The sequence below is a fragment of the Belonocnema kinseyi genome, chromosome 9 (genome assembly GCF_010883055.1).
Source record: "Belonocnema kinseyi isolate 2016_QV_RU_SX_M_011 chromosome 9, B_treatae_v1, whole genome shotgun sequence".
NCBI lineage: Eukaryota > Metazoa > Arthropoda > Insecta > Hymenoptera > Cynipidae > Belonocnema > Belonocnema kinseyi.
In genome coordinates this window covers 12,550,215-12,558,619 of record NC_046665.1, presented here as the reverse complement: position 1 = coordinate 12,558,619, position 8,405 = coordinate 12,550,215, and the positions used below count along the sequence as shown (strand labels likewise).

General features: G+C 36.5%; 1 protein-coding gene across 3 annotated transcripts in view; it reads right to left on the bottom strand.

Annotated features, from left to right (window-relative positions):
- LOC117180020 (neurogenic locus Notch protein) overlaps positions 1-8,405 on the bottom strand; it is a 385,864-nt gene that overhangs the window by 22,157 nt on the left and 355,302 nt on the right. The window lies entirely within an intron of this gene.

Genomic DNA, 8,405 nt, shown 5'->3' with positions numbered 1-8,405 from the left:
AAAATGTTTAAATTAACAGAAAAAAAACTTGAAAAAATATATTTTGCACTTGAGACAAAAATAAAGTTGACGCGCTCGATAATGTATTTATGTCGCACACCGCACTCGGTCTTTGTATATTCCCCACACTTGTGCACATATTTTGCAAAACTAAAGGTCAAAGCATCGAAAACAGGAATTTGATAATAGTGAATTATCTTTTGTTAAAGCTCCTTCGGCTTTAACGTACACATTCTCATCAAGTATCTCGTGCTACGCACTCGAATTTGTCCCTCAAATTGTATATGTTTTCCATAAATGTATATTATTACAATTCATAACGTGCATTGATATCAAAATAAACGTACGTATGTATGTATGTAAATATGTAGGTATGCATATATCTGGCTGAAATGGATGACGAGCTTCGTGGACATTTTTCCGAAGAATCCGACCTCTGGACTATCAATTGTGTGTATAATGCAGCGGGAGCTTTGGTCGATGCGAACCGTAAAACAAAACGAACGGTTGATCATAAGACCAAAAGACGAATGCATCAACTCGCCATAAAGATAGGCTGGGCAAGGCAGTACTGCTGACCATCAGGAAGCATATTGTTGAGAGAATATGGATACTATCTGGCGCTAAGAGAAGTCTAGAGCTGAGAGAGAGAGGTGGGTAGGAGAAAATCAACAGTTTCTCTCTGACCCATCTCGACTTTTCCAAGAATCTCCAGTTACTGTCAACCACCCGCCCAAACCAGAGGAGGTCGAAGTATTTTGGAGAGAAGTCTACGAAGTGCAGCACAGACTGGAGAAAAACTCAGATAACAAATAGCTTCAAGGAGCTGTCTAATGCTATTATAACACCTGAGGAAGAACGCCCACCCATCACTACCGAGGAGGTGAAAAAAGTATTAAGAGGGATGAAGAACTATTCCGGCCCGAGACCAGATGGTATAAAGACCTTCTGGTGGAAGAAGTTTCCTACAACCGATCAGCATTTGGCCCGTAATTTAACCTCATATTTAAAGTCGGAAGAAACAATTCCGGAGTGGTTGGTGGAAGGGCGCACAATACTCCTGCCGAAAATAGACAACTTAGCTGACCCGAAGAATTACAGGCCAATCACTTGTCTTAACACACTGTATAAGATATTCACAGCTATCCTAAATGATAGGATTGTTCGGACAATTGAACCTGTGTGGCAAGAAATGTATGAATAACGCGGCTCAAAGAAAGGCGTAGCGGGATGTCGGAAGAACCTGCTCATCGATAGTTGTGTATGCAAAGATGCAGCATACTACCAGCGTGACCTATCGATGGCCTGGATTGATTATCGGAAAGCTTTCGATTCGACCTCCCATAGACTTATCATCTGTCTTTTGGAAAGCTTAAAGGTTCATCCGCAAATCGTGAGGTGCATAGAGAGATTGATGCCGCTTTGGAAAACCAGATTTATTATCTCATCTGGAAAAAATCGAGTGACAACTAACAAGGTGCACCTTTCAGAGAGGTGTCTGTCAGGGCGACACCATGAGCCCTCTCCTCTTTTGTCTCACATTATTGTCACTATCTCTAGCACTTCGCCATTCCGACGGGTACTTTTGCGGCAAACCTGCAAATCGAAAGTACAAGGTCAATCATGTATTTAACATGGACGATCTTAAGATCCATGTTCAAAACAAAGAGCACCTACATTAAGCTCTAGGGATTATCGAACGATATACTAAGGAAATTGGAATGGAATTTAGGTTAGAAAAATGTGCCAATGTTTATTTGAAGCGAGGAAAACGTAATGACATCCCTGAAGATCCTGTGATCGTCGATAGAAGCGCTATACGCCACCTTTGTGCTGAAGAGACTTATACATACCTAGACGTGCCACAGAGCCGCATTCAGGATGTGACATCTATAAAGGATACTCTCCGAAGCAGATACAAACGCCTCATCCGGCAGATTTGGTCTTCCGAACTGTCAGCGAGGAACAAAGTATCTGCAACGAACATGCTTGCTGTCCCGGTAGTACTCTATTCATTTGGAGTGGTACCATGGACGAAGGACAGAGTCGCAAATGGAAGAGACCCTCTTCTTAAAATGGTCAGGAAGCAGAACAAGTGGGCAAAGGAGCGTTTCTGTACAAAGCAGAGAAGGAGGCTGCTGAAACACTCGGACTTACTTCAGTATTAGGGGTGAGCAAAATGCATCAAATCTTATCGATCTCAAGTACTTACTCCTGAAAGCCCGGATTAAGAAAGCACAAGAGAAAAACTTCCGTGAACAGCTCCTCGATAAGAGAATGCACGGCATCTTCCACAGAAATGTGAAGGATCAGTCAATGTCTTGCAAGCTAACGTTTGCTTTCCTTAAATCGCCCGGATTGAAGTCTGGTACAGGGGGTTTCATTTTTGCATGCCAAGACGGTGTCATTTCCACCTTAACATACCGTCGCCACATTTTGAGCCACAATGCGGCGCTAAGAGTGCTTTATTACCATCTCCGTCACTCTTACGGCATCAACCTTAATATCGCTCCTCTAAACGCTCCTAGGGAAATCAACTCAATTGTCGAGAATGAGAAATGCCGCATATACTGGAACTTTATATTCTCGACAATTGTTTCTGTTGTACACTCGAGGCCTGACATGGTTCTTCTTGACTTTGAGAAGCGAACCATGTTCGTTATCGAATTTTCGGCGCCAGCTGACAAAAACATCATAGCCAAGGAGAATGAAAAGAAAGAGAGGTATAGAGACCTCATACGAGAGTTGCGACGATTGTACCCGAAATATTCTGTCAAATTAATCGTTCTTATCATCGGCGCTCTTGGAGGTGCCAAGCTTTCACTGGTTAGTAGTCTGAAAAGCATCCCTGCGTGTGAACAATATGCTTAAACACTTGCGGGAAAAATGCAGAAGGCGGTCGTCCTTGGGTGGCTCTGTATCCTCAGGATGCACAAGACTTCTGCCGAATCGTCGTATTGATTCCGTTACAGACTGTAACCATTTATCTTACGGTGGTGAGACGTTGTTGTGGCTGAAATTTTAACGCGATTTCGATGGGATCGAGTGCAGTTTTTCAGATTAGCACCCGCTCCCGGCGAAAACCTGCGGTTGATCGTTCCCGGCCAATTCCCGCATTTTTCCCGCTTATAAATATAAGCTCCTTTTCACGATATAGGCACACATAAAGTGCATAGTGAGTTGCAAACATGCTTAATTTACTTCATTGCAGTATCAGATATATTTAAAAATATATTTTTTAATTTTTTAATTTTCAAGAATTTGAATTTTAAGTGAGAAAAGAGTGGTACAATGAGTTGCAACGACTGCGTAAAAAATAAATTGATATTAATGTTTTTAACATTTATTTGAAACGCTTATAAACTAATACAATGCACGAGTTACTATAAATAAATTCAAAAGACTACATATAAAACGTGAAGTTCAAATTACTCTATCTATGTAGAACATTTGAATTATGATCGCAAACTCTTTAATTGCTCCTTAATAGATGCAATATCATTACTAGTATCTGCTAGTAATTTGGCTTTCTTACTCTTCAATTCTTTCTCTTTTTTATCCATTTCTCTTTTTTTCATTTTGATATTTTCTTCTAAAACCCTTTCCTTCTTCCGTTTTTCCAGAGCATCCATTCATTTTCCGTGGGCATTCCTCATAGAAAGAATTAATTCCTTACATATATTCAAACATGTAACTCCTCCTGTCATGGTAACAGCATCGTGTATTATCCGATTTGCCACTAGAGTTTCTTCTCTTAGGTTTTCAACGACAATATGAAAAAAGAAAAACAATATGAAAAACATCTTCAATATTTTTTGCAGGATTTTCTGTTTTTTCTTCCTTTTTTTGTCGAAAGTAGTTGCATCAAAAACTCGTCTAATCTTGTTTCCTTCCGAGAGAACATCTTCATTTGCTCAAGTACGTAGTAATCTGATAATAATGTCTTATATTCTCGGTCCGCGTTCTGAATCACACTGGCGGGAAGCCAATTGGCGCTGAGAAGAATGTCTAAGGCTGTGCGTAAGTTCTCTCTACTAATGTTTTAACAAAAGCAACTGTTGCAAGATTAAGAAAGGTTAATGCTTTTGTCAAAGGATACTTTAGAGGAGACTTCTCTAGTAGTTTGGCTACCAGATACTGGAGAGAGGTTCGACAATCTTGCCGGAAAGAAGTATTTCTTTTTGAGCGACATCTTTGCATTTTTATAATGCAGCACGGGTGGCATATCCCAGATCAATATCTTTAGAGTACTTTAGATTAACGAACTGCTTGTCAACTTTCTTCATCACGTCAATACAATGCAAATTCGTTTTTTTCTTTAATAAGAGTGTAAGACTGTCATGCAAAAAAGGTGCTAAAGGAGCATTCGATTGAAATTCGGTCAAAAATGGTTCCAAATCCTCTGCCAGAGAGTGAAAAAAGCGACCTTTACTGGTAAGAGTTTGTATTTTAGCGCTTCAACAACAACGGTGAAACCACTACATGACAGCTCTTGTCTCGTTTTTTGTACATGTTGTACATATTTTTCTAAATTTGGAAGACACTCTTTTGCTTTTCTTAATACTTTCCCGTTTTCAATCCATCGAACCTGGCAGAACTGTTAAGGGAATTCTGTACAACCAGTAATCTCAATGAAGACACCGCGACGTGAAGGTATTTTCTTGAATAAATTGAAAGAGGCCCTGGAATACTCAACTACGTTCCAATTGGTCACTTTCTGCACTTCGCAAAGAATTGTGATTCATGACTGTTTGCAAACACCACAAAGTATAAGCTTCCGTCACCTTATCTTTAGAAAGTTTGAAGCCCTCAAAATGCGTTATCAAACGTGAATTGACAAATTACTAGTACTTGCTGTTGACGAGAGGTTTGAAGTTCCAGAGCTTTGCTATAAATCCATGGAAAAAGAGGCAGGAATACTGAAAGAATTCTCGGCTAAATTGAATAATTCCTGATGTCTTTTACTTTTCATGTCGCTTTTAACGGCAGTACGACCCATAGATTCGAATGAGAAATTTCTTTTATAAAGCGTGCAAAAAGCATGATTCTTCTGCTTGTTTTCTTCAAGTCATGGAAAATAAAGTTTCCAAGCTTTTTGGACAGAAGTTTGCCTCGGCATTGTAGAAAATGTAACTGAGCTTTAAATAAAATTTAAAAAAAAAATTAAATAGAAAAGAACTCATATAAGTGAATAAGTAACTTTTGATTATAAATATTGAAGCGTTGGTTGATTAAATTTCAAGTTTTTTATAATGATTAAAAGTTGTTCTTATGTAAGAAAAAATCGGAACCAGTAAATTGAGAAAAAATCTTACATCGAATTTAGTTATTTTTGAAATTTAGAAATATAATCAATTTTGTCAAACTAATTTAACTGCATGTCAGACATTTGTTAACGTTCGTTAATACTTTCAATAAAAAATATGAAAATAGTGGGTCGAAAAAAGGAAAGTTTAAGAATTTATAGATGAAGATAAAAGAAAATATATATTTTATCTATTGCGAATCATAGTGAATATATGTATTGTTTGTTTGTGAAAAGATAGGAAAATGTCTCAAACCTATTGGGTTGGTGGAGTTCTCAGTCGAGATTTTAATTACACATTAGGAAAAAGTACTAAAAAAAAGGCAGTTGACAAAATATTTGCACGCCCCCTAGAGACCGTTTTATTATGAAAGAAATATTTAAAAAAAAAAACAAATCTAAAATGAAAACTTACCAAATTACATATAGAATATCTTGCCAGCACTAAATAAGGTACGTTGCACAATTTTGTAAAGCGTGAAGTTTTCTGTTAGATCTAAAGTCACAGATAATAGCCAGAGATCGATCGCAGCAGCGATCGGTCAAAATAATCAATACACTAATCTCGCAAGTTTTTCGCGCGCCTTTTGAATACAAGTATCTAATATCCGCATTAGTATTACATTTAACACCAGAATCAAGTCTGATTTATTGTATAATGTCAAAGGGACAATACAAAATTAAAAATTATCAGGAAATAAAATGCATTTCCGGCATCAAAAATAAATTCCCGGACAATTCGCGGTATATCCCGGATTTTTTTCAATCCCCAGACAATTCCCGGATTTTCTTAAATTCCCACAGAGTAATTTTTGATTTTCCATTATTTTTTTATGCTCTCAAAATTTGAATTTTCGATTTTTCAATAAAATTCAAAAAGTTTCTATGATACTCTTGTGGGGCATTTAAAAAGAAACATTTTTCTTCTCTTGGTTTTTTACATATCGTACGTTATTTGGCTCAAAATTTTGATTTTCGTGTGTTTTTTTAAATTTTGTAAATGCGATAACTCTGAAAAATTTTAATTTAATAAAAAAATTCATGAAAATAAGTTCTTTTACTTTTGTAAATACTATGAATATCCGTACAGAAAGTTTTTGAAACTTGAAAAAATGTTCTCAAAAATTTTTTAAATGCTCTCACTTTTTAAATTTTTATCCAAAACGGCAGACATTTTCGTAAAACCTATTTTTTCTGACTCGGGGGGGGGGGGGGGGGGGGGGGGTCTCAAAACGTAGAGATTTGAAGAAAACTGGATAGGGTGAAAATCACACAAAGCCAAGACATTCGATCTGTACAATGAGAATGTAAAAATTCAAATTTTCCCGCCAAACTGTGGGTGCTATTGAAAAATGGTGAAGAGTAATTTTGGAATTTAAATGTGACTTCGAAAATGAGAGGTACTCGATTATTTTGGTGTAAATTCGACGTTAATTGCCCTCAACTGAAGATTTTAACCAGACGTACCAATTAAAAATCAATTTTACTGAAATCACAAATACTTATTTTTATTTATCGAATATTGAGAGATCTCGTTGGAACTTTCTGTGTTGAACGATGCAAAATTCAACTTATTTTCAGTTTGGCAGCTCCAACAGCTTCAACCAAATAGTAGAATTTTTAACCAACAGGGATGAATTTGGAAACAAAATCATACTGACTTTTGTTTGAAAACTTAATTATTTTATTGAAAATTATACTATTTTTCTAGACATATTTTTTGGGTCAAGTTAATTATTTTTAATGGGAAAGTCAACTTTTTTATTTTTGGTTCAGAATCAATCTCTTTTGGTTAAAAATTCTACCATTTGGTTTGCTTTGTTTAAAATTCGTCTTTTGGAAAATCTGCCCATTTGGATTAATAATTAATTTGTCGTTTGAAGTCATCTTTTTAGTGAAAATTCATCTTTAATGGTTGAAAGTTATTTTTTTCTAAAGTTTTATTCTAATATTTTCGATTCCGAATGTAGCGATCTCTTTTGGTTAAAGATTTAATTATATTGTTGAAAGTTCAGCTATTTTGTTAAGTCATATTTTTTTGGTTGAAGGTTAATCATTTTTATTTGAAAAATTAACTATTATCAGGGTGGCACCACCCGAGAGAAATGGAGAACCTAGTAAAAACCCAAAGAGAAATCTTACACCTGAAATTTCCCGGTTTTCATCATTTGCGCGGTTCCTAAATTTTTAAAGTTTCCAATTAGAAAGCATATACTTTTGAAAGTGTTTAGAATAATTAAGCTTCAGAGGTCTTAGGCAATTGAATTAAATAAACGAGTTGAATTCTATAATTTCTAAGTCGAATCGCTATTAATTAAACAATTTTATTTTGATTGAAGAATCAAAATTGGACGATTTCAGGTTCAAATTTCGAAAATAGGATAATGTCACAAGATGAAAAACGTAATACGAGGGTAGTTCAATAAGTCCTTAGAATGACCAACATATTGCGCGCGAATCGCTCCAAATCATCTGTTTTCAGTCAGCACCACTCCCGACTAGATATATGGTGCAGTCACAGTCCACATCTTCTGAGTTTACGTGTTTTTATAACCAATTGAAAAAAAAATTTTTCGTTAAGAAAAATGAAACAAAACGAGTTCAGAGCGGTAATCAAACATTTTCATTTAAAGGGTTTAACTCCATATAAGATAAAAAAATGAATTGGACTCAGTTCATGGCACACCTGCCCCTGCCTTAGCAACGGTTTATAACTGGGAAAATGAATTGAAGCGTGGTCGTACATCAATAAGTGACGAACCACGTTCAGGAAGGCCCGTAGAAGCAAGTACTCCCGAAATCATCAATAAAATCCACGATATGGTGTTGAAGGATAGAAGATTAAAAGTGCGTGAGTTAGCTGAGGCCACAAGGATATCTATAGGTGCAGTTGTTTCAATTCTACATGAAAAATTAGGCATGAAAAAGCTATCGGCAAGATGGGTGCCGCGTTTGCTCTCAGCTGAGAATAAACGCAATAGAGTGGTCGCCTCTCACTCTCTTTTGGCGCGCATAAGTCGGAATCGTGAGGAATTTTTTCGTCGATTTGTGACTGTGAATGAAACATGGATACACCATTACACTCCTGAGACAAAGGAAC